A 20,549-nucleotide genomic window follows, 5' to 3' on the forward strand; every position below is an offset into this window, starting at 1 on the left:
ACTGAGCTGGAAGGCGTCAGGACCCAAGAAACTATGTGATCACAAAGTCCAAAGATAGTTGTTGGCACAAACGTAGAACGAGGCAGATTTGCATATTGCTTTGCCAGGTTACTTGCCTGACTTCCCACCTTGACCATCTAGTTCTGCGTTCTGCAAAGTGCCAGCGTGCTAGTCTGTGGGTGAGAAGTTTTATCTGTATTGTTTTAAAAACAAGAAAAATATCAGTAGGATTGTTAGCAGTCTCTTTCATTTGACAGTCTTGCTCTCTAGGAATGGGACAAAAATTGGCTTTTTATCAGCTCTGTCATGAAATTTCTCCTTTATCTCAGCTAGATTCACTGGCAAGCTTCCCACTCTTCTCACAACAGCATCAACAAGAGTTTGAGTAAAACATCTGACTTCAAAACACTACACAAAGATACAGCTGCAATACTAGCCTTTATGTCAATACAGAGAGGCATACCAGAAAGGTAACATATCATAGACAAAGTATAAAGAATAAGGGGCATAAAAGTTCAGAGAAGTGGGGAAAAGATGTGTGTAACAAGAAACTTGTTATCTAAACACTTGTGTTTCTATAACCAGGAGAGGAATGTGAAAAACAACCGATGTTACTGTTCTATTTACTTTTTTCTACTTGGTCACCCTCATGTGAAAATCACTCTGGGCTCTGTGCCTTCAAAGGGTAATATCTTGTATACAAAGAAAGATACCTTCACCATTTGACTTGTAATTTAATATTATGATAATGTTTTCTTTTAATCAAAGAGCAGAGAGCGTTTATTTGAAAGCTGGCTGCTGGCCACCTCTTTTTAAGCTACATGAGTCTGTGGTTTCTTAAAGCTGTGTGAAACGTCTATTATGAAATTCAGGAGAAGAGAAACGCTCAAGACCTGAAGAACTGGATCCCATTTTCAGCTCTTCAATTGATTATTAACGGTACAGGTATGGGCAGAAGCTCTGATCGATAATACTTTCCATAAAGACAACACAGATAAACAGGACCAGGCTCTATCCAGTGTAGAGGAAGGCAAAATCCCAGGTGAGAATACCTCACATTCTTAGACAAGAGACAATGAAGAAATGTCATGGCAAATAAAGTTGCATGGGGAGAATAATAAAATATGCTAGGAGAAAAGAGATGCAAACATTAAAATGCCTTTTTTTTTCTTTTTTTAAGAACTTGGAGAAACAGCCTATCAAACTGAGGTAATGTCCATTGTTTGTTTTGAGAACACATCACTGGGTTTCCAAACTGAGTATACTGCCAATTCCTCCCTTACCAAGCAGAAGACTGGATATGGTACCTCCTGGAAACTACACAATAACTGTTAGTGGTAAAGTATACGTAATAAAACTCACTACTACACTGCAGCAAAGCTACTTCTTTAGGTTCTCATTTGCAAGCAGCCAAAGACTGTAGGTAGGTCTTGGGGTAAACATGTAAGGATTGCAAGACCTAGCTTTTTTAGAGGAGCACCACTTGTATTTTGCCATAAAATACTGGCTCAGAATTATTTTGCCCAGAATCCCCACTCACCACTCTTTATTAAACCCACTGATAATGGAAAAATACACCACACCATAATTATGGTGGCTTCCACATATGAAGGCAGTATCTGAGGGTATACTGATACTTACAGTTCATACATTACTATAGCCTTTATCTAGAAGCATCACCGAGCATGCATGTGAATACACGTGTTGCCTGCATATACTAGTGACTGGGACTTGACTACATTGGCTTTGTGCAAAAGACAAGGTCATGAAAATGTGCAGTTATACAGAGACTAATTTTAGTCATGTGCTCAATTCTTTTCTAACTGATGAATTTGACTTTTCTTATAGCAATATAATGCCTTTTTTTGGAGTTAGGAAAGCCTTACTGATCATTTTCTAAAACTCCAGAAGTTATTTTTATGGCCAGAAGCTTGGACCTTGGACCTGTGTCACTACAACTTGTGTCTCACTGGGAGTTCAGGAAACAGCTTCAGATCTCCTCAGTCATTTTCATACCACACTAGTTCAATCCCCATATCCTCACCAGCTGTTCTACCTGCCATGTGGTCCCAATGTGCCTGACAGGAAGCCTGGTGAATCAACAAGGGAAAAGCTTACTTCTGTGAAAGAAATAAGCAAAGGCAGAAAAAAAGCAGAGCAAAAGTCTATGTAGAAATGAAAGGAGTAATCAAAGGACTCAATTCCAGAAAGTTCGTATCCTTACAGGTGAGTGAAGTTTTTATATTGCATTTATATTAGAAGCTGTAAACACACAATGGGAAGAGAATAAATCCACTGCATATTCTCCTTACCTCTTGCTCTTGTCTGCTCCAAAGAACTTAACCTACTCTTTTCAAAGGGCCAGAAATTGCACACTTCCTTATAGCATGTGCCCCAAAAAGCATCTTTGGCAAAGCCATGCCCAGATACCGCTGAATGTAAGGAATGAAGCAGAAGTATGAATAGCACAGTCCAGGAGAACCATGCTATGGACAGCAGAGATGGTGATACAAACTTGAAATGTAACAGGCTTGCCCTTGCCTGGGATAATTTAGTTCTGAGAAAAGGATATATCATTACCAGGAGCCCTACATACATGACCGCATGCAGACGACAGTGGTCCTAGGTGAAAATCACATTTCTCTTCTTGACTTAAATCAAGACATTAGGAATCTGGCAACACTATGTACTAAAAATGCTCCCTCAGGAACACAAAAGAAAGAACATAGAGGATACGCTCCCCTAGACCATGTGAGAAAATGTCTCCTGATTTTCCACCTGGTTGTGAAAGTTTGGTTTAGGCCACAAATATTGAAAAACAGCTAAAGCTACTTGACTTGCCTGATCTCTTGGAGGAAAAACAGTTATTTTTGTTAAAGGAGAGGATATACATTTTACTCCCTTCTTCAACAGACAATTTAATTCTTTCTTCAGGGCACTGTCCATAATTCCTGCCATTAATGTCCATCACATGTCTGACAGGCCAAGAAGCTCCCTCCCCCTTCTGAAAGAGGGCAGCCCTTGTTCCACTCACATTCTCTGAAGCCAAAATGCTTTTAATTGATTGCTTTTCTCTCTTCTTTTTCTTAAGCATGCTTTTAAAGTCACTCTATAATCTATACACACTCAGCAACAACTTCAGTTACCTTTTCCAGCATATGTGTGAAAACCCATTACTTTACGCCTTAGACCCAAAACCCCTCAAGCAAGCTAGAAAAACCTGAAGGGCTTTATTTTACAATTAGCTGTTTGGTTTGGGCTTTTTTTGTTTATTTGTTGATTGGGTTTGGGTTGGTTTTTTTTCTTTTTTCCCCAGAAGACAGGGAAGGGTAGCAGGTGTTGCAAAGGAAAGAAATGGAAAATAGTCAACCCTGTAACCTGTAGCCATGATGGAGAGGTTTCTGCACATCTGCTCTGTTCATGAATTGCAGACCAGTGTTAGATGGACTGGAAACAAGAGGCTCCTGCCTTAAGACAAAACAGGGAAAGGCACAATCTGTTGATGTCTGTAACACTCTGTGCACAATGACCTGTCTTGATTTTTTTTTTGCATTCAACATATAAGCCAAGACTGAATAAAGTGTCTTCTGCCCATTTTTCTTCTGCCATTCCTGGTAATATAGTTATTTAAGACTGGGAAAGAAAAAGGCAGAGGAGTGAATATCCAGTTAAACTTGCAGCTTGTATGAAGTGCATCATCAAATACCCTAAAAGCACATCTTACTTTTTCATCATGTTGTATCATTAGCAGAGTTATCCACAGCAAATATACTTCTTGGTGTTAGAACCTTATTTGGCTCCTTCTTTAGAAATCAGTCTAATAATTGAGTTACAGAGGAGCAGTGAACGATGACCCCAATTTCTTTATTACCTCAAAAAATCAGGGCAGCGGGCATGCTGCATGGTTAGTACTTCATTTCCTTGCTGGTATGACTGGCACATAGGACAATTTGCTTGGAAATTTTAAAACCAGCATTTTAGAAATTAAGGAAAGTTGTTTCCTTTCAGCATATTCCATTAACAGGAAGAATCCTAGCATGTGGGATATTGTTACTTAAGCTGTCTGAAATGGATTTCAGGCATTTAGAAAAATCAAGCTAATGAAAGGACTTACACTATTACTTGTTGCTGCTCCCACAAACATGAAACAGAGCATATGTTGTGTTACCCATTTTAGTTTGATACTCCTGCAACGTCGCAACAGTCTTTGGCCAAACCAAACCATCATTTAATGAGGTAACTATCTTTTTCAGGTGGAATGATGCAACTGGCACATGGAAAAGAGGTCAGACTTAATCCTTAGCTCCTACACTTGACCTGGGTCAGAAAACCCGTAAGACAACTCTGCTCAGCTGCCGCAGCTTTGAGAGTTTAGCTTCACAATCAGGTCTTGAGGGTTTTTTGTTTCCAGCACTCCTAGCAGAGGGTGAATGTCTTGTGGTCCATTCTCATCTAAATTTCCAAGAGAGGGCTGCCTTGAACTGTGGTGGACTGCACTCAATAACCCAAGGGACCCAACTGGTCCTTTAGTTCTCCATTATTTGTAGCACACTTTGTCTCTCTAGTGAATCCACTGCCAGGATGTCACACACTTGACTCGTCCTTGCCTTGGCAGGTTAGAAGAACATTACCCATGTCCAAGTAGTCTGCCATGAACACCAAACCAAACAGAAAGCAATGAAGAAATCAGGCTGCTAGTAACACAGCAATGTTTTTCAACAGTGTGCTGCGTATTCTCAAGCAATAGAAAGAGTCAATGTGTCCTCCTGGGCTGTGTTCAGACATTTCACATATTTCTGCTTCCTGCAAAACAGACTTTTATCTTTAGGAGCCTTTCACCTCTGCTGAAATCCAGTCCTACTCATGGTTTGATGTTATTGTAGCTTTCCCTCTGTTGTAACTCCTTTGCACACTGTATTTACTCACAACTGTTCCAGGATTAACTGACTTTCACTGAAGAAACCTGTTAAATATAAAAGCTTTTGACCTCCAAACAGGTCTCAAAAAATGTGAGTTTGATGAGTCATTTTGAACAACATTATGATATTTCAGTGGAGATAGATGCTGGGGTTTTAGATGTTTTTTCTTGTGCTGTTTATATGGACATTTCTGCTAACTCAGTTCACAGTAAGGACCCAGGTTTATGAAGTGAACTGATGTCAACTGATGTATTGGAGAGATTTGCTGAAATGAGCAACTACCAGTTTGTGAATAATTACCTGTTATAAGTTAATTTGGGATCTATAATCAGCAAACTGCAACTTACACATTGTATTTCACTGCTGTTTGAAGTATTGTGCAATATGCGGGAACAAAGGATTTGAATAGAGCCAAGTATCTTTCAAATATCAAAGCTAAATTACATTTTTTTCCCTCAAGGCTTCTGGGTTCAAAAGAACAAAAAAATATACAAACATAGATCTGTGCACTCTGCATAGATTTTCTTTATAAAAATTATTAAGAAATATTAAGAACAAAGCAAGATATCACTAGGCCAAAACTGGTTTAAATTCTATAAATTAAAATCTAACTATAGCCAAGTCTAGGTCACACAGAATTGGGATCAATAAATCAAATTAATGATGATGTCCTAAATAATCAAATTCTGAAATCATCAAATGAAAGCATCAGGTAATGGAACCAAATCACAAGGTTAACACAGACAGAATTGCTTTGCATCAATCCTCTACCAAGAGATTGAAAGTGATGCCTGTTTTCCTTTGATCTAAAGCTGCAGCTCGGTTCCAACCTAGCACAGTGGTCTTGGTGCAGATGTCATGGGACATGACATTCCAGGCTGATTTTAAACCCTTAAGCAAGTTTTAAGAGAATACAGCAAGCTTCTTTCTTGTATCACATCATTGTTACACAAACTATTATTACTCTGCTAGTCTTATTTCTGACTTTGAATACAAAACCCCAAATGTTTAATGAAGGTAGTTATTGAAACAGGATGGTAACTCACAGTACTAGCTTTAAATAATGACTCTTCAACTTCTTAGTTTAAAAAAGTCTTATCCAGTTCTCATTTATATGGAGGAAACTACAGACAGTATTACTTCCCACCATTTCAACTGTGCCCAGACCCTGTATATTCTGTAGGGTAACAAAAAGGAAGTTTCTTTTCTTCAATATTAAAGGACAAATAGAGAATGAGACTTAGGTTTGGGTTTGGGGTTTTTTTGCCTTTCCATCTTGGAAACTTTGATGCAGATGACTCCAATTATTGGCACCAAAAAATGCAGTACCTTGTTAAACCCCAAAAACTAGCAGTAAAATGAGATTACTCCACATGACATGGTCTGTCTAGGGGCTCCCTGTACAGACATTAGGAAAAGAAAAGTATCTCTAGACAGCAATTCATTGCATGTCTGCTAGTCATGGATTAGCAATAGAACTGAATCCTCTCTGAACAGCCCAAGTGGGATAAATCTCAGTGTCTCAGGACTGAACTGTTACACTGATACAGGGCAAATGTCTTCACTTCTCAGCCACTCAAAAGCAGGTATTTTTCTATTGGAGATATTTTTCTACTGGAGGTATTTTTCTGCTCCATAGGACTGGTAAATCATGAGAAGGAGCCCCTATAATAACCATTTTTTTCTTTTAAAAATAAATTAAAAATTTCAGGACTGGGATGGACTTCCACTCAGGGATTTGGGGACGGTGTTACCTCAGATATCCAAGGACAGTTAACTGACTTCAGCATCCTCAAAATAGCCAGGGTGGTCTAATTCTCTTGTGAGATTCATGCATTTTGCTACCTTACCCAGAGTTTTTAGATGCATTTAAAAATAACAAAACCACAGTAGTTAGGCATTTGCCTTTCAAGATCTTCCCTATATCACCACAGAGAATCCTAATGGCAGTGATGCTGTCATAAGAGCCCGTGGTGCAAGCAGCAGCAGGGAATGTTCAAAAACATGACTCAGCTGGGGTGAACAGGAGACAATGTCAAGGACGCTCCATTCCTTCTTTCTCTGGGGTAACGACTGGACATTATAGGCAGTATCAACTTCATTTAAAAGGATGCCAGAATCTTCACAGCTGTAAATCACAGCTGAATCATTGCTTTCTGTTCCTTACCCAAACTACATTCTACTAGCAGCTCTGAAAATAAACAAAACATCCCCCCCCAAAAAAAAACCATATGCATGTTGACAAACCTCTTAACTACTGTCCTAGCACTGCACTTGAGAAAACGAGGGAAGCAGAGAAAGCCTCATTTGAATTACATGAGAATAAATTCTGCCCTCAAGTTTTTCGGTATGAGTACATTTAATTTATGAAAATTAAAGTTTACCCAGATGCATTTGGATAGGAGTTATTCCAATTCAGTTGCAAATAAACTGGAATCGCAGCTAATAAAAGGAAATCTTTCCTGTTTATTTCAAGTAGACTAACACCCAGTATGGGCTAACACCGCTAGGAATTTCATGTACCTTCCTGAATTGGCTACCTAATACTTAATCTTGATATTTACTTATAATGGTAACAGCTACACTGAAATAAAGGTAGAATTTTCCATCTTTCCTCAATAATACGCTGGGTGCTGAAGCTAAGAAATGAGAATTCTGATTGCGCGCTCTATCGTATTTTCACACCATTGTACATGTACTGTCATTAAATATTCAGCAACTTAATAGCACCAATCAAAATTACATTTTTATACTTGGAAATGTGGCCAGTTGCATAAAGTACTCTCTTAAACTTCTGTACTGGATCACTTTGTATTTCTTATAGTGCTATGTACCCAGGGATGGGCACTACTGGGAATAAAGTTACTGCCAAGTCTGCTACTTAAACTCCTTGTTTCCATCATTCTGACACAGAATTAATTTTGGGATGGAGATGAAGGCCTGGGGGTAGAAAAGGAGAGGATGGGACACTCCTCATTAGCCTCAGCAGCCTAATTCCCTTTCAACCACCACAATTCAAAGTCAGGTTAACCCCTTCATTATTTAATAGCTTATCTGTTTTCAAGCATGTGTTTAAGAAAAGTTACGATCTGTACTCTTAGCAAGTACTTTTGCAATGTTATGTTCATTATTTGAAGTGTAGATGCTGCTGCAGTATCTGTAACCCACATTTGGAGTGTTTACTGCTACGTGATTTCTACCCACAAACTCCTACCAAGTAGCTGTTCTGTCAGGTTTTCTTTTCTCGGTCTGGTCACTATCTTACTTTGTTGTTGTCACTGGTTAAAGAACCTATCCTCATGAAGAAGTAAATAGTTTCTATCCTATCATCCATACCATGCTTTCCACTAATTTCAAAATCACTCCATTCCACAGGTTTTGTAAAAAAATATGAAGCAGATCACTTGAGTTTTTCTTTAATTAGTCACATCAAAGCTTTCCTGTGATGTCTGAACTCCTTCTTTATGGAATTTTGATTATGGTAACCTATGGATGAACATGCTTAGATCTTAACTCGCATTGCGCTGTTGCCTCCTCCTTTTAAGGTCTTTCTGCTAATTCAGCTGTCATCTGTTTTTGCAATATTGCTGTCACAAAGTATTATGAGTGCTGTCTAACCATTCCCAGACACTTTAAAGCTTTCTTGGGGGCAAAGCTGCAGAGCAGAATTCAGCATTCACCCTTTTTACATCAACCAAGACTTAACATTCATTTTCATGTAGCACAGCTTGTAGTGATCAGACGCCTGGTGTTCTGATGCACCTCTGGCTGACACAACTCCAGCATCTATTTGGTCACATACGCAGCAGCTGTATGCACTATCTATCTGTCAAATCCACCAACCTTTTTTATTAAGCTCTCACCCTTTTCTCTGCTGATGTATGCAAAAAACTTCCTCAACTGATTTTAAGAAGTCATGGTTGATGCTTTTACTGTCGTATGACAGTGATATATATCAGATAACCACAAGGGTATAGAAGAGTAATAAAATAACCACAGTACAGAAATAAAAGAAGTGAACGGATGTTCTCTAATACAGAGAAGAAAGAGAATCTGAGGTCATTCAGCCAGGTTACAAGTATCAAATTATTAACAGATATCCAGTGAACCAGCAGCTAGTGTATCTGTCTGTGTAATAACCTCCTGGGTACACACCCTTCCAGAACCCTTAGGATATGAGGAAAGCTGCTATGCAATTATAAAACTGCATAGGAAGGATAGGCTTTAGAGAAAAAAAGAAATGAATCGGTGACACCACTGCATGCATCCTTCCACTATGCTACCTCAGTCCTCCAAGATCTGAATGCACACAGCTTGGTATTAGGTAGCACATAGTAAAAGAGGGAATAAAGAAATAAAGACACAGCCATTTACTAAATAGAAATGATAAGGTTCTCAATAATGATGCTGAATAAACAAATTGTTCCATTAATAGTAGATTCTGTATTTAAAAAAAACAAATCAAAACAAACACCACAGCACACGTATGACACAGAAGAATGTGACAGCACTGCCTCTGCAGGCATAAACAATGTAAAAATCAAGAGCACTATACAGCTTCAACCCAGAAGTCCTTAACAAACTGGTTGGTGGTACCCCTGCCATAGCACTCATGTTAGGAAGTCTCATTATGCTGAAAGCATCTCAGTATGAAAAGAAAGTGAGTGTTTTCTTCATGATTTAAATAGGTAAAACAGAACCTGGGTCCTGGTTAGGTTCTTGTGAAAATAACAGGGAAATTTTATTACAATTGGTTAGTTAAAAGCAGGAATACAATTAAAAAGACAATGTCTCACAGAATGACAAATTGTCTAAAAACCACCCTGTTCTTTAGAGACAAGAATGGCATTGTCCACCTGAACATTTCCTACAGCTCATGAACTCTTTTCAGTCTTCCAACATACGAAATTTGCAACAAACCCACCAGTTTAAAACCACACCTGCAGCTGGTGACTTTCTATCAACAAGGACTTTCTCCATCAGCTTTCCAAAACACAGCAGAAAATCACTTCTGAGATCTTTTGGGCTAAATCTTTATGAAAACAAATCCATCCTTCCTTCATGGATTTTTCTTGTTAGTGGAATTCATTAGTTTATTTGTTAGTATTACCTTCTTTACAACCCTTTGCATGGTACGGATATTAAAAAACACGCTAGGTCTCCAGGGACTAGACCAGGAAGTGTTAGGGCAGCAAGCTCCTAGCTTTCATAGTGATATTCAGCTGCTTTGCATATAATAGAGAAGAACTATGAACTGATATACTTTGACAAGGACCTTCTAGATCTGTTCATGGAAAGCAGATTTCAGAAACATACAACCTTGGCATTTTCTCTTTCCTGTTTTTTTGAGAGAACTCTTTGCCGTCATATTTGCAACAATCTCATCTGATCACTGACATTTGCGTACTGTTGTTTACAGTCTGTGCCAGGCACAGCTTATTAATAAGTGTGCCATTTATTCTAATATGAGGGAAATGCAACTCATACCAACCTTACAAACAGCTAACTTGCCTTCTAGTGCCCAGCCTATTTTTCACAGCAACTTGCTTCATCCTGCTTTTCAATTACATTACGAGTACTTAAATGTTAAATTTAGCTTTCCAGTTAAGGGATCAGATTTATGCAGTTGTATCAGAACTTGTGGTCTTGGTGTTTTCCTTTGTCAGAAAGGGCCATCTTTGTAAAATTATATTTTCATATAAAACTATGAATACAGGAATGTTTCGCTAAACTTCATCTAGCAGTATGCCTACCACCAGCACACTGGCAGCAGCTATATGGAGCTGCATGGAAGATTCCATCCTCTACAATTTCTCTTCAATACCGCCAGGAAAATAAGGGAGTAGCGCCACAAGCCTCTTCTCAGCATCTGCCAAATTCCTTTCCAGAAGGAAAGATTCCAATTGCTCCATGGTAGAGTTTAGTTTTCATAGGCATAAGTTGTGAAAAGGTAGGATGCACAAGAGTATTTTTAAGAGATTAAACTATTTCTTACCATAAATTGGCTGGTAAATATATAAAAGTAAGATTTATGACCTCAGCCACCTAGTACTTAGGTGTTAAATCTAAGCTGGTAAACAGAGAAAAACATTACAGAAGAGTCTAGAAGACTCGCTTAAACTGCTAACCTATTAAATCATAGAATCATAGAATAGTTAGGGTTGGAAAGGACCTTAAGGTCATCCAATTCCAACCCCCTGTCATGGGCAGGGACACCTCACACTAGACCATGTTGCCCAACACTGTCTAATCTGGCCTTGAACACTGCCAGGGATGGAGCATTTACCACTTCTTTGGGCAGCCTGTTCAGTGCCTCACCATCCTCACAGTAAATAACTTCTTCCTTACATCTAACCTGAACTTCCCGTTTGAGTCCAATCCTCCTTGTCCTATCACTATGATCCCTGATGAAGAGTCCCTATCGTAAATGCCACACAGTGAATTGGTTTGTGATGAGTTCAATTTGTACCTCTTACCCGTGCTAAAATATCTCTGATATGGCAGTAAAAGACTGCTGTCTGGATCAGCCCTTTAGTGGCTAAATTAGGTTGGAGAAAAGTACAAGATGAAAACCTAATCTTCTGGCAGTATCCTTTGCATTCTTTATGATCAAGAGCCTGGATTAAATTCCCAAGTGCACTACCAACACTCTGTGTTACATGGGGTTTGTTCTGTTAGTGGCCAAGCTGCCATCTGTAAAAAGAGAGCAGAACATTTTTTATCCTGCTCATTCTTTGGTGTTTTCTGTAAGGTCTTCAGGGTCACATCCTATTCTTTTCCTCCATGCCATCTCATCCCTCACAAGAAAAAAAAAATTAAATCAGGTCATGGAAGAGGGGGAGGATGTTTATATTATGGTATGGAGAACATTGTCATCAACTAGTAACTTTGAAGAATTATCCTGAAGATGAAAGATGCAGATGAAGGACCAGACCCTGTCCGGCAGTCACATGGCATAAAGAGAATGGTTTCTGAGGAAATGGATGTCTAGGAAGTAATTTGAAGTTAAAAATAGCTTTCTACATGCAGCCCCGGGAAATGCAGAGATTTATCAGCACTGGCACAGCCTCCAGCAGAGGAATTAGCAAACCTGGAAGAAAAAAAGCTTATAACATCTACTGAACTATGACTAGGTAGATCCCTAGGCTAAGTGCAGTGAAAAGTGTTTCTAGTTAGTCTGCACTGACCCCTAACCACCAAATGCCCAGGACATTCCTGCTTATTGAATATGGCAAAGGGGATGGAAATTAAGTCAAGGAAGAGACAAACCAGGATCATGAAACCCAGTCATGACAACTAGCAAACAGACATAAAGAAGCAAATGCTAAACACATGTGCATAAGCTGAAAAGTAGAATAGAGACTCCCTAGATCAGACATCTATTGGTTTCTGAAGGAATCCTGCAAGGTAAGCTATGACTAAACCCAAATCTGTGAATTGAAAGGAGAATGAAAAGGAAAGGTTGAAAAGCGTGAAAGAGGAGAGAGAGATATTTGAAGTGTAATAAGAAGAACTGATTTTCCAATTTTGTGTGTATACATATAAACACAGACGTGTATTTAATTAAATATGCAAATGGAACAATGTAAGACACTCAAACACTACAACTGCCAAATGTGGACAACTCACAATCTCTTTAAATCCCAACTCAACGCTTGGACAAGTCAAGATGGATTTTCTTTACTTTTACTGACAGAAATCATCTTAGCACTGTGGGCTGCTACTCCAGCCTCTCTCCAGAGATTTACACAAATTCTAATGAAGAAATTGGAGGAATATTTTGCATGGTCTAACACAACTGACAGGAAAAAAAAAAGCACAGCAAATAAATTGCAGACCATGCCACATTAGTCCTAAATGCCACAGATTAACTGCAAGGGCGAATTAGAGAAAGATACTCCAAAAGCAACAGATAACTAGATAGACAAGAAAACAATAACCAAAAGACAACAGAGACATAAAGATGAGGGGGACCTACTAGTTGGTTGCTTTGTGCTATCACAATGCATCCTTTTAGAAGTGGAGAGCAGAAATCAAAGTATTCAGACTGCTCCCCATGGATATGGTGTGCTGCAACCCAGAGGGAAAAAAGATATGCCCAGGAGAGCTAAAAAAGCAAAATGCCAGGATACACAAGCTTTCTGAAACCACGCTGCTTGTTGTGGTCCCAAGTATGCTGTGCACAAGACTGTGCATGGCTACAAAACAGGCTAAGGGGAGCAATGGCGAGGGGCAGCAGCTGTCAAAGCACCAAAGTACAAAGTAACTTCAAACACCAAACAGCAATGCGGGCAGAACTGAAGGCAATGACACTGCTAGAGCAGGTAGGCACCATTTCCAGATTGAGGAGGGAGAAATCAGGAACGCAAAGAAAGGGTCTCAGCCAGAGGGAAAGTGTGACCCAGAGAAGGACAGCAGTGACAAAGAGGTTCTCAACAGGTCAAACAAAATTGATCCCACTTTTTGTGAAATGACAGTTGATGTCCTTTGTCAAGGAGGCCTGACAGGCCACAGTTGCATGGCAAAAAAAGGCAATTTCTAGGATACAGTATGTATGAGGCTGGTGAAAGCTCAGTTAGAAAGGAAAACCATGAACTATCAGAGCCCTCAAGGGGAAAAAAAAGGTAAGATATCAGGAAATCAATCTGTGCAGAGAAGGCTAGGATGCTAACTCAAATGACAGCACCAATATCAAGTCTTCTTAATAACGAGACAATTTAATAAGTATGGAGCCCTGATGGTATGCTGAACATTAAAAAGAGTGATATTTTCATTGCTCACTGTTTCAGAATAGCACAACAGCCAAGCTTTTAGAGGAAGGTGAGTCTGGATGTTCTCCTAAAATCTGCACATTTCTCTTATGAAAGGATGAGGATTAAGCTTGTTCACACTGTTCAAAGTATTTGCCACCTGAGAGATGTCTTTCCAGTATGAATACCTTCACTCACAGCCAGCACAGTGTAAGAGGTGCAGAACCTTTTTTCAAACTGTAACTTGGATTACTGTTGTGAGCAATACACTTTCTGTAACAGATTCTCAGTGGGAGGGAGAGCCTTAGTACCCAGAACTTCCTGAAAGGACTAGAAAGTCAGGGATGACTTAGACTACCTTATGGCTGTTCGGCAAATTGTTTCTTTATTTTCAAAGACGCTTCTGTTGCTTATGCCAAGATCTGAACTTCAGGTTTGGATCCAAAAATATCACCTTTGTGTGGAAAAAGCACAACACAGTTTTTGCTCACGGCTTAAATCAACATAACTAAGATTTATGAATTGTACCAGTTTGCTTTTGGTAGGAAACTGACTTTGTAGACAGAAGAGTGGTCACCTGCATTTCAGTTTTTTCACTAGTTTTCATCTCCAGTGAAGAAACATAGAAGAAACTGGCGATTATGCCCCTGTTCTCAGAACACATAAAACAGAAGGCAATCAATCATGTTGCAGAGAATGACTATGACTGGAAGGATACTTCATTACCTTGGCTTTTCATGTTATTTTTGGCTTCCAAGAGAGTAAGGTGTGATGGTTTACAGTGTGAAGCGTAGTTTAGAGAGATCTTTAGGCTACTATACCACACTTCCCAGCTGGAAAGTAGCTATTCCATATGAAGGCTTTTATTTTACTTCTGAGAGGAAGTCCTTAAATGTAACGAGCCCTTCCTTTCCTTTAAAGGACCCCTTTGGGATCTGTGCCAAAATAGAAATGGTGAAATTAGGAATTTCTTTCCTGCCAGGGTAGAGAGCTTCAAATGACTGTCTCTCATTACTTGCAAGGATGAGCTTCTGGTTTTGACAACCTTATTAATTACCCTAGTGCTCTGGCACAGCCAACACTATCGTGGCTATTCTGATATTCTTAACACCCACAAACTGTGCTTTGAAAATATCCCCCAGCCCTTATATTCAGGCAGCTTTAAGGAAGGAAATGAGTAGTAGAAAACCCAGATAACTGATAGCTAAACCATACCAGCACTGACCTTATCCATTTTATGACAAGGCAGCCTCTTTCATACATTCCTTTCAAAGACGTTTCAGCCTGTCATAAGCTTCATGCTGAAGATGAAAACATCACACAAAAACACTGCCCCAGTGTAAAACCAGTGCAAGGACATTAAAGCAGAAGAAACCAGAAGGAGTGTCTGCAAAGAAAAGATTCTTGGGAAAACTTCTAATTTCCTTTCAGACCATGGATAAATGGATTAAACACTAATGAACAAAATAGTGCCTGAAAGAAAATGACTGGGGACAATCCCTCCCATCAGTCCTGAGCCATTTCATTTGCAGGCAGTAGGGAAACGCAACTGGATATGTTTCTGAATATATCTGGAAAGTGTCTGTATGCATGAGAAACGAGCACACAAAAACACTGGATGCAAACAAACAGAACACATGAATGTTTAATTCTCTGGATATCTCAAGGAAAGCTCTTAATTTTGTTCAAGAGATAATAAAACCATCTTCTATTAGAGTGAATTCCTGAAGCACTGTGGCTGCTGGAGTCCAGACCTGTTTCACCACCACTTACGTTCTGAAGTACTAAGCTCTTTTGGAACCGTGAGAAGTGCACTCTCTGCAAGTGATCAGTGAGGAAATGGTATGAGACCATCTACTCCTTTCGGTAATTACTTGTTTTACCCAGGCCTTTATCAGAGAATTATGACAGAGACTACATATCCCAGTAGTGTCTCCCTACATACCACTACCGTTGGCCTGCAGATGGAGTTTTTTTGCTGGCAAGGGGTCACTCCAGATCTGACCACACAAGGCAGAAAAACAAGGTTTCTATCCCTCAGCCCTCAAATGAGCAAGCTAAGTTGAACAGCGGACAGCCTCAGTTCTTTGCTCCAAGAACGCAGCCAGTACGCATAAGCCAGTACAATGAAGAAAACAAACAACATGAGGTCAAGAGCTCGTGCAGTTTTCTTCTCTGTTGGCCCCCAATAAAAGCTGGAATCATGACAAGACCTAAAGCAAACCTGACTCTGCCCCCAGTGCGGTACATCAATGTGGAGTCCCTCATATAAGGCAGCTTGCAAAGTGACAAAACACCTCACAGTGGCATGTAGCTTTTAACACTTAATACAAGCACTGCCTGAAAGGCTCTTGAATTCTACACAATTCCTACACTTTCAGTTCACACTCTTCTGACATCCAGGAAGGAGCTACCAGACCAAGCATGAGTTCCTTGACTTGTTTCGATCACCAAATGCCGCACAACTGCCACAGTCTCTGTACACTGAGATCATGCTTGGACTGCTCATCCAGCATCTCATTTTACCTTTTCAGCTGTAAACAGCCTGAAACTGTAGCTGTAATTAGCAGATTATTATCCACAGGAAAAGACTAAATACGTATTTGAGTAATACTGTTCTTTTCAGTATATGATTGCCAAGAGCTCCCACCGCCCACCTGAGACTCTACTGGATATTGTTCCAGGGGAGGGAGGAGAGTAATTTGGAAAAATCATTGGTGTCGTTTCAGTCTGCCATCAGTGCACAGCAGAACTTCTTCCAGAGCTCGCACGGAATCGCACTCAAAATGTCCTTTCTGTGCCAGCTCCCCCTTGAGGAAGCCCCAACTCCTCTGCACCAGGAAGTTGAAAATGATGTTGTAAATACCAGAATTGTCCCAAGTACTGCCGAGAATGCCTATCACCACAACAGCCAGCTGCCTGGTCAATAAAAGCTACTGCTTCTTTGCAAGCAGAGGATGAACTCCTCTTTGCCTATAGTAATGAGAAAATGTGACAGAGCACACACAACATATGCACTCTGAGGGAACTGCACAGACAATGTAGGTAGTATATTCTTTTGGAAGCAGGTGTTGAAGCATTTCAATACAAGAAAGACACTGAGGTGCCAGAACATCTCCAAAGAAGAGCACCAAAGCTGGTGAAGGGTACAGAGCACAAGTCTTACGAGGAGCAGCTGAGGGGAAAGGAGGAAAGGAGGTTCAGGGAGACCTTATCACTCTACAACTACCTGAAAGGAGGATGTAGCGAGATGGGGGTCGGTCTCTTCTCCCAAGTAACAAGTGATAGGAAAAGAGGAAATGGCCTCAAGCTGCACCAGGTGAGGTTTAGATTGAATGTTAGGAAAAATCTTCACCAAAAGGGTTGTCAAGCACTGGAACAGGCTGCCCAGGGAAGTGGTTAAGTCACCATCTCTGGAGGTATTCAAGACACGTAGATGCACTCAGGGACATGGTTTAGTGGTTGACTTGGCAGTGTTAGTTGGACTAAATGATCTTAGAGATCTTTTCCAACCTAAATGATTCTATAATTCTATGATTCTATGTGCATTGCCCTCCACCAAAGAATGGCTTTGACAAGAAGTAGTTTCATCTTGTATTAAGAAAAAGAGAGCCACGTAACCTGCCACAGTGCCATAACCACACCTGAAGTATCCAAGCTAGGATCTGTTATTTTATCCTTCTATACCACAATATTTTGTGATATAGAGGACTGGGTAAACCGTAGTTACTCGTGGGGCACTGAATTCCTACTTTACCATCTCCTACTCAGAGCAAGACTAGGTTTTAAAATTACTCTGATGCATGTTGGAAAGCCAGTTCAGTTCCCAGCATAGTAGTAAGGCAGAATTCATTGATAGAGCTCTGTGAGGGAGGAGGCCTGCATTTGAGAGCAGTTCTGGCCACTGCTGTCACTTAACATCAACACACCAAGGGCACACAGTACAGTGCCCGGGCCTGTGTCTCTGAAGAAGAGATGCAGTTACCATGCCAGTGAAGTTGAACAAACACCTACCTGTACAATCATCGCCCCAGCACAGCCCTGTCAGGTCCAGTGGCAAACACCTTTCAAACATCTTCCTCACAGTCTCAGCTAGAAATTGTTGCCAGCTTCCAAGGTACAGACCACAACTTTGCCAGGAAGGGATCCAGCAGCATGTGGAATCTGCCAGTGCCAGCAGAGGCTCCCAAATGGGCTTCTTAACAGCTGAGCCTCTCAGTGCCAGCTGGCCTCCAGAAGAGGAAAGCAATCAAACAAACACTCAGAGGAGGCTAAGAAGGTGGAATGAAAAACTGAGCACAAATTTAAGCAGGGTATTTAGCAGTTTGGCAGCCAAGATTTTAAATGTCTTCCTTGCGTCATGGCTAGTGTTCTCTGCTGCTGTAAGCAGTGCTCGCCTCCAAAGCACACTCAGCTTGTGTGCTTTATTTATTGTATACACTTATTTCTTCCTCTTCATGCATGTGAGAATCTGGGCTTTGAAACCAAAGGCATAGAGACACCAAGTGATTGCTTTGCATTATTTTAAAGCTCATGCTATGTATGAGTAGCAGAAGCAGAGAAACAAGCTATGTACTTCTAACAAGACCTAGACCAGTGCACTGCTCACTGACCTCAACCTGCAAGGCACACCTACCCACTGTGTGTAAGAGATACCAAGAGATACAGGAGAAAAAGCAAGATGCAGCAGTAGGGCTGATGAGATGCAACAACTTTGCATAGCAGGCAAAATTGCCAGAAAGTTTCCAAGACCTGTAAAAACAAATTTGACTTCATAAAACTGATGATGTTCGGCATACAACTCTGTCAAAAAGATGAGGGAGATGGAGAAAGAGAAGCTGATTACTGTACTTCAGTTAGCATTCACAAAAGGTGCTACTTTCAAATAGCACCAGCATTTGGTTGCACCTAGAAACTCAACACCACCAATTATGGCTATATTCTCTTCTCTCTTTTTTCCACAGGTGAAACTGTACTCTGAAAATTGACTGTCACAAATGACTGAGCTGGCATGAAGAATATCAATCATGTCACCAGACAAACAAGAGGAAATTTTACATCTATTCATTGGCGCCATGCCTCCTCAGAAGCAGATAAGGATACATTATGGAAAAGCAATACAAATGCACACCTTTAAGGAGAACACTCTTTTTCCCCTTCACCAATGGAAAAGCCAATGCCATTAGAAAGCTCTTATCAGTAACCCAACATTCAGTGTGAAAGAATAACCTTTATTTTTTCAAAGCAACATATTTATATTTCCACTGAAATTGAGTTATAGTTTCTACTTGTGTTTCATTAAAAAAAAAGCCAAAAAATAAAAATAATAATGTGCACTGAACCTATTTCAAGGAACTAAACACACTGATTTATGTCGCACCACATCTGAATAAGGGAGATAAAATAGCTAAAACAGAACAAAGATTAAGGCACCAAGACTAAGTAGCCTTCCTCAGATCATACAGAAAGCTTGTGACAGAACTGGAAACCGGCCCTAGGAACTGACTCCCCTTACCATATTGAAAAGAACGAGATAATACAACCTTAAAGTTCACTTTGCCTAACTCAAATTTAAAGTCACATTAAAAAGAAAACAGGATTTATTCTGTACATTCATCTTTAGTAGTGTGTTAGGACGACTGAAAGAATGACAAATCTTTCCAGTGCTGCCAGGGCTTATAATTCTATTCTGAATTCAGTCTCTAATAATTCTACTCGAATTCAGTTCTCTGCAGTGTTTTCTTAAACATGCAGTTTCTGGACCCATGTAATGACATGAAAATTACAGCAACAAAAATTGTTTAATAGTTACCCAGGATAGCAAACACAAACTGGAAAGACTCAGAAACCAGATGGCTCATAAATATGTTTGGTTTAATTTGATGATTTTTAACCCTATCTTGGGATGTGAAACCTTGGAGAGTTTAGGTACCGGAAAATGGAGCTTGCTATACATTTACCCTTTACAGAGTTCAGAAAGACTAAGGTACTTTCAGCTGTCAGTTCTCACCAGCCTTATTCTCACCCAGAATAAAAGGACTGTTTAAAACTTAAACAGGGGAACTTTAGACTGGATATAAGGAGGAAATTCTTTCCTGTTAGGGTGGTGAGGCACTGGAATGGGTTGCCCAGGGAGGTTGTGAATGCTCCATCCCTGGCAGTGCTCAAGACCAGGTTGGACGAGGCCTTGGGTGACATGGTTTAGTGTGAGGTGTCCCTGCCTATGGCAGGGGGGTTGGAACTAGATGATCTTAAGGTCTTTTCCAACCCTAACGATTCTATGATTCTATGATATGCTTAAGAGTATTCTTAAATGCAGCTGACCTTTTTATATATATATATATAAAATAAAAATATATAATATTAATAAAATATATAAAAATATATATTATTTGTAATATATATGAATATATATAAAAAATATATACCTATAAAACTCATGCTAGAACTTATAAAATATCTTGTGTATAAAATTCAAGCCTGGGCCCAAAACTATTTTACTGTTTCCCTTTTAGATGATAAATATAAACCCCAGCTCTCCATCCTCAGAAACCATTCAGTCCTATCCCAAACTGTTTCAGAACAGTCTGTAAGTGGTATGGGTCAAAGCTGAAGACAGACTATTTTGTCTGAAGGGGAGACTTGGAGACTACACAGCAGCACTGTGTACCTCTTATTCCTCAGTACTGTAGCATCAATGATAGGAATCAGACTGCTAGTTGAATTTTGTCCCTTAAAACCATTTTGATGACAGGATGCCAAAAAGTCACAAGGTCTAAAAATAAGAAATTGTCATAAACAGAACTAGAGAGCTAACAATGTTTTTCTATTTTCACAGTGGTACATTTCATACGGAGGTTGTCGGCTCACTGACATGTAG

The 20,549-nt window shown here is 39.8% G+C and overlaps 1 protein-coding gene across 2 annotated transcripts in view; it reads right to left on the reverse strand.

Annotated features, from left to right (window-relative positions):
- LTK (leukocyte receptor tyrosine kinase) overlaps positions 1-20,549 on the reverse strand; it is a 95,723-nt gene that overhangs the window by 66,197 nt on the left and 8,977 nt on the right. The gene's annotated exons all lie outside the window — the stretch shown is intronic.

The sequence above is a fragment of the Pezoporus flaviventris genome, unplaced genomic scaffold, assembly GCF_033815535.1.
Source record: "Pezoporus flaviventris isolate CSIRO_AGI_PZ_B2104156 unplaced genomic scaffold, CSIRO_AGI_Pfla_v1 ptg000035l, whole genome shotgun sequence".
NCBI lineage: Eukaryota > Metazoa > Chordata > Aves > Psittaciformes > Psittacidae > Pezoporus > Pezoporus flaviventris.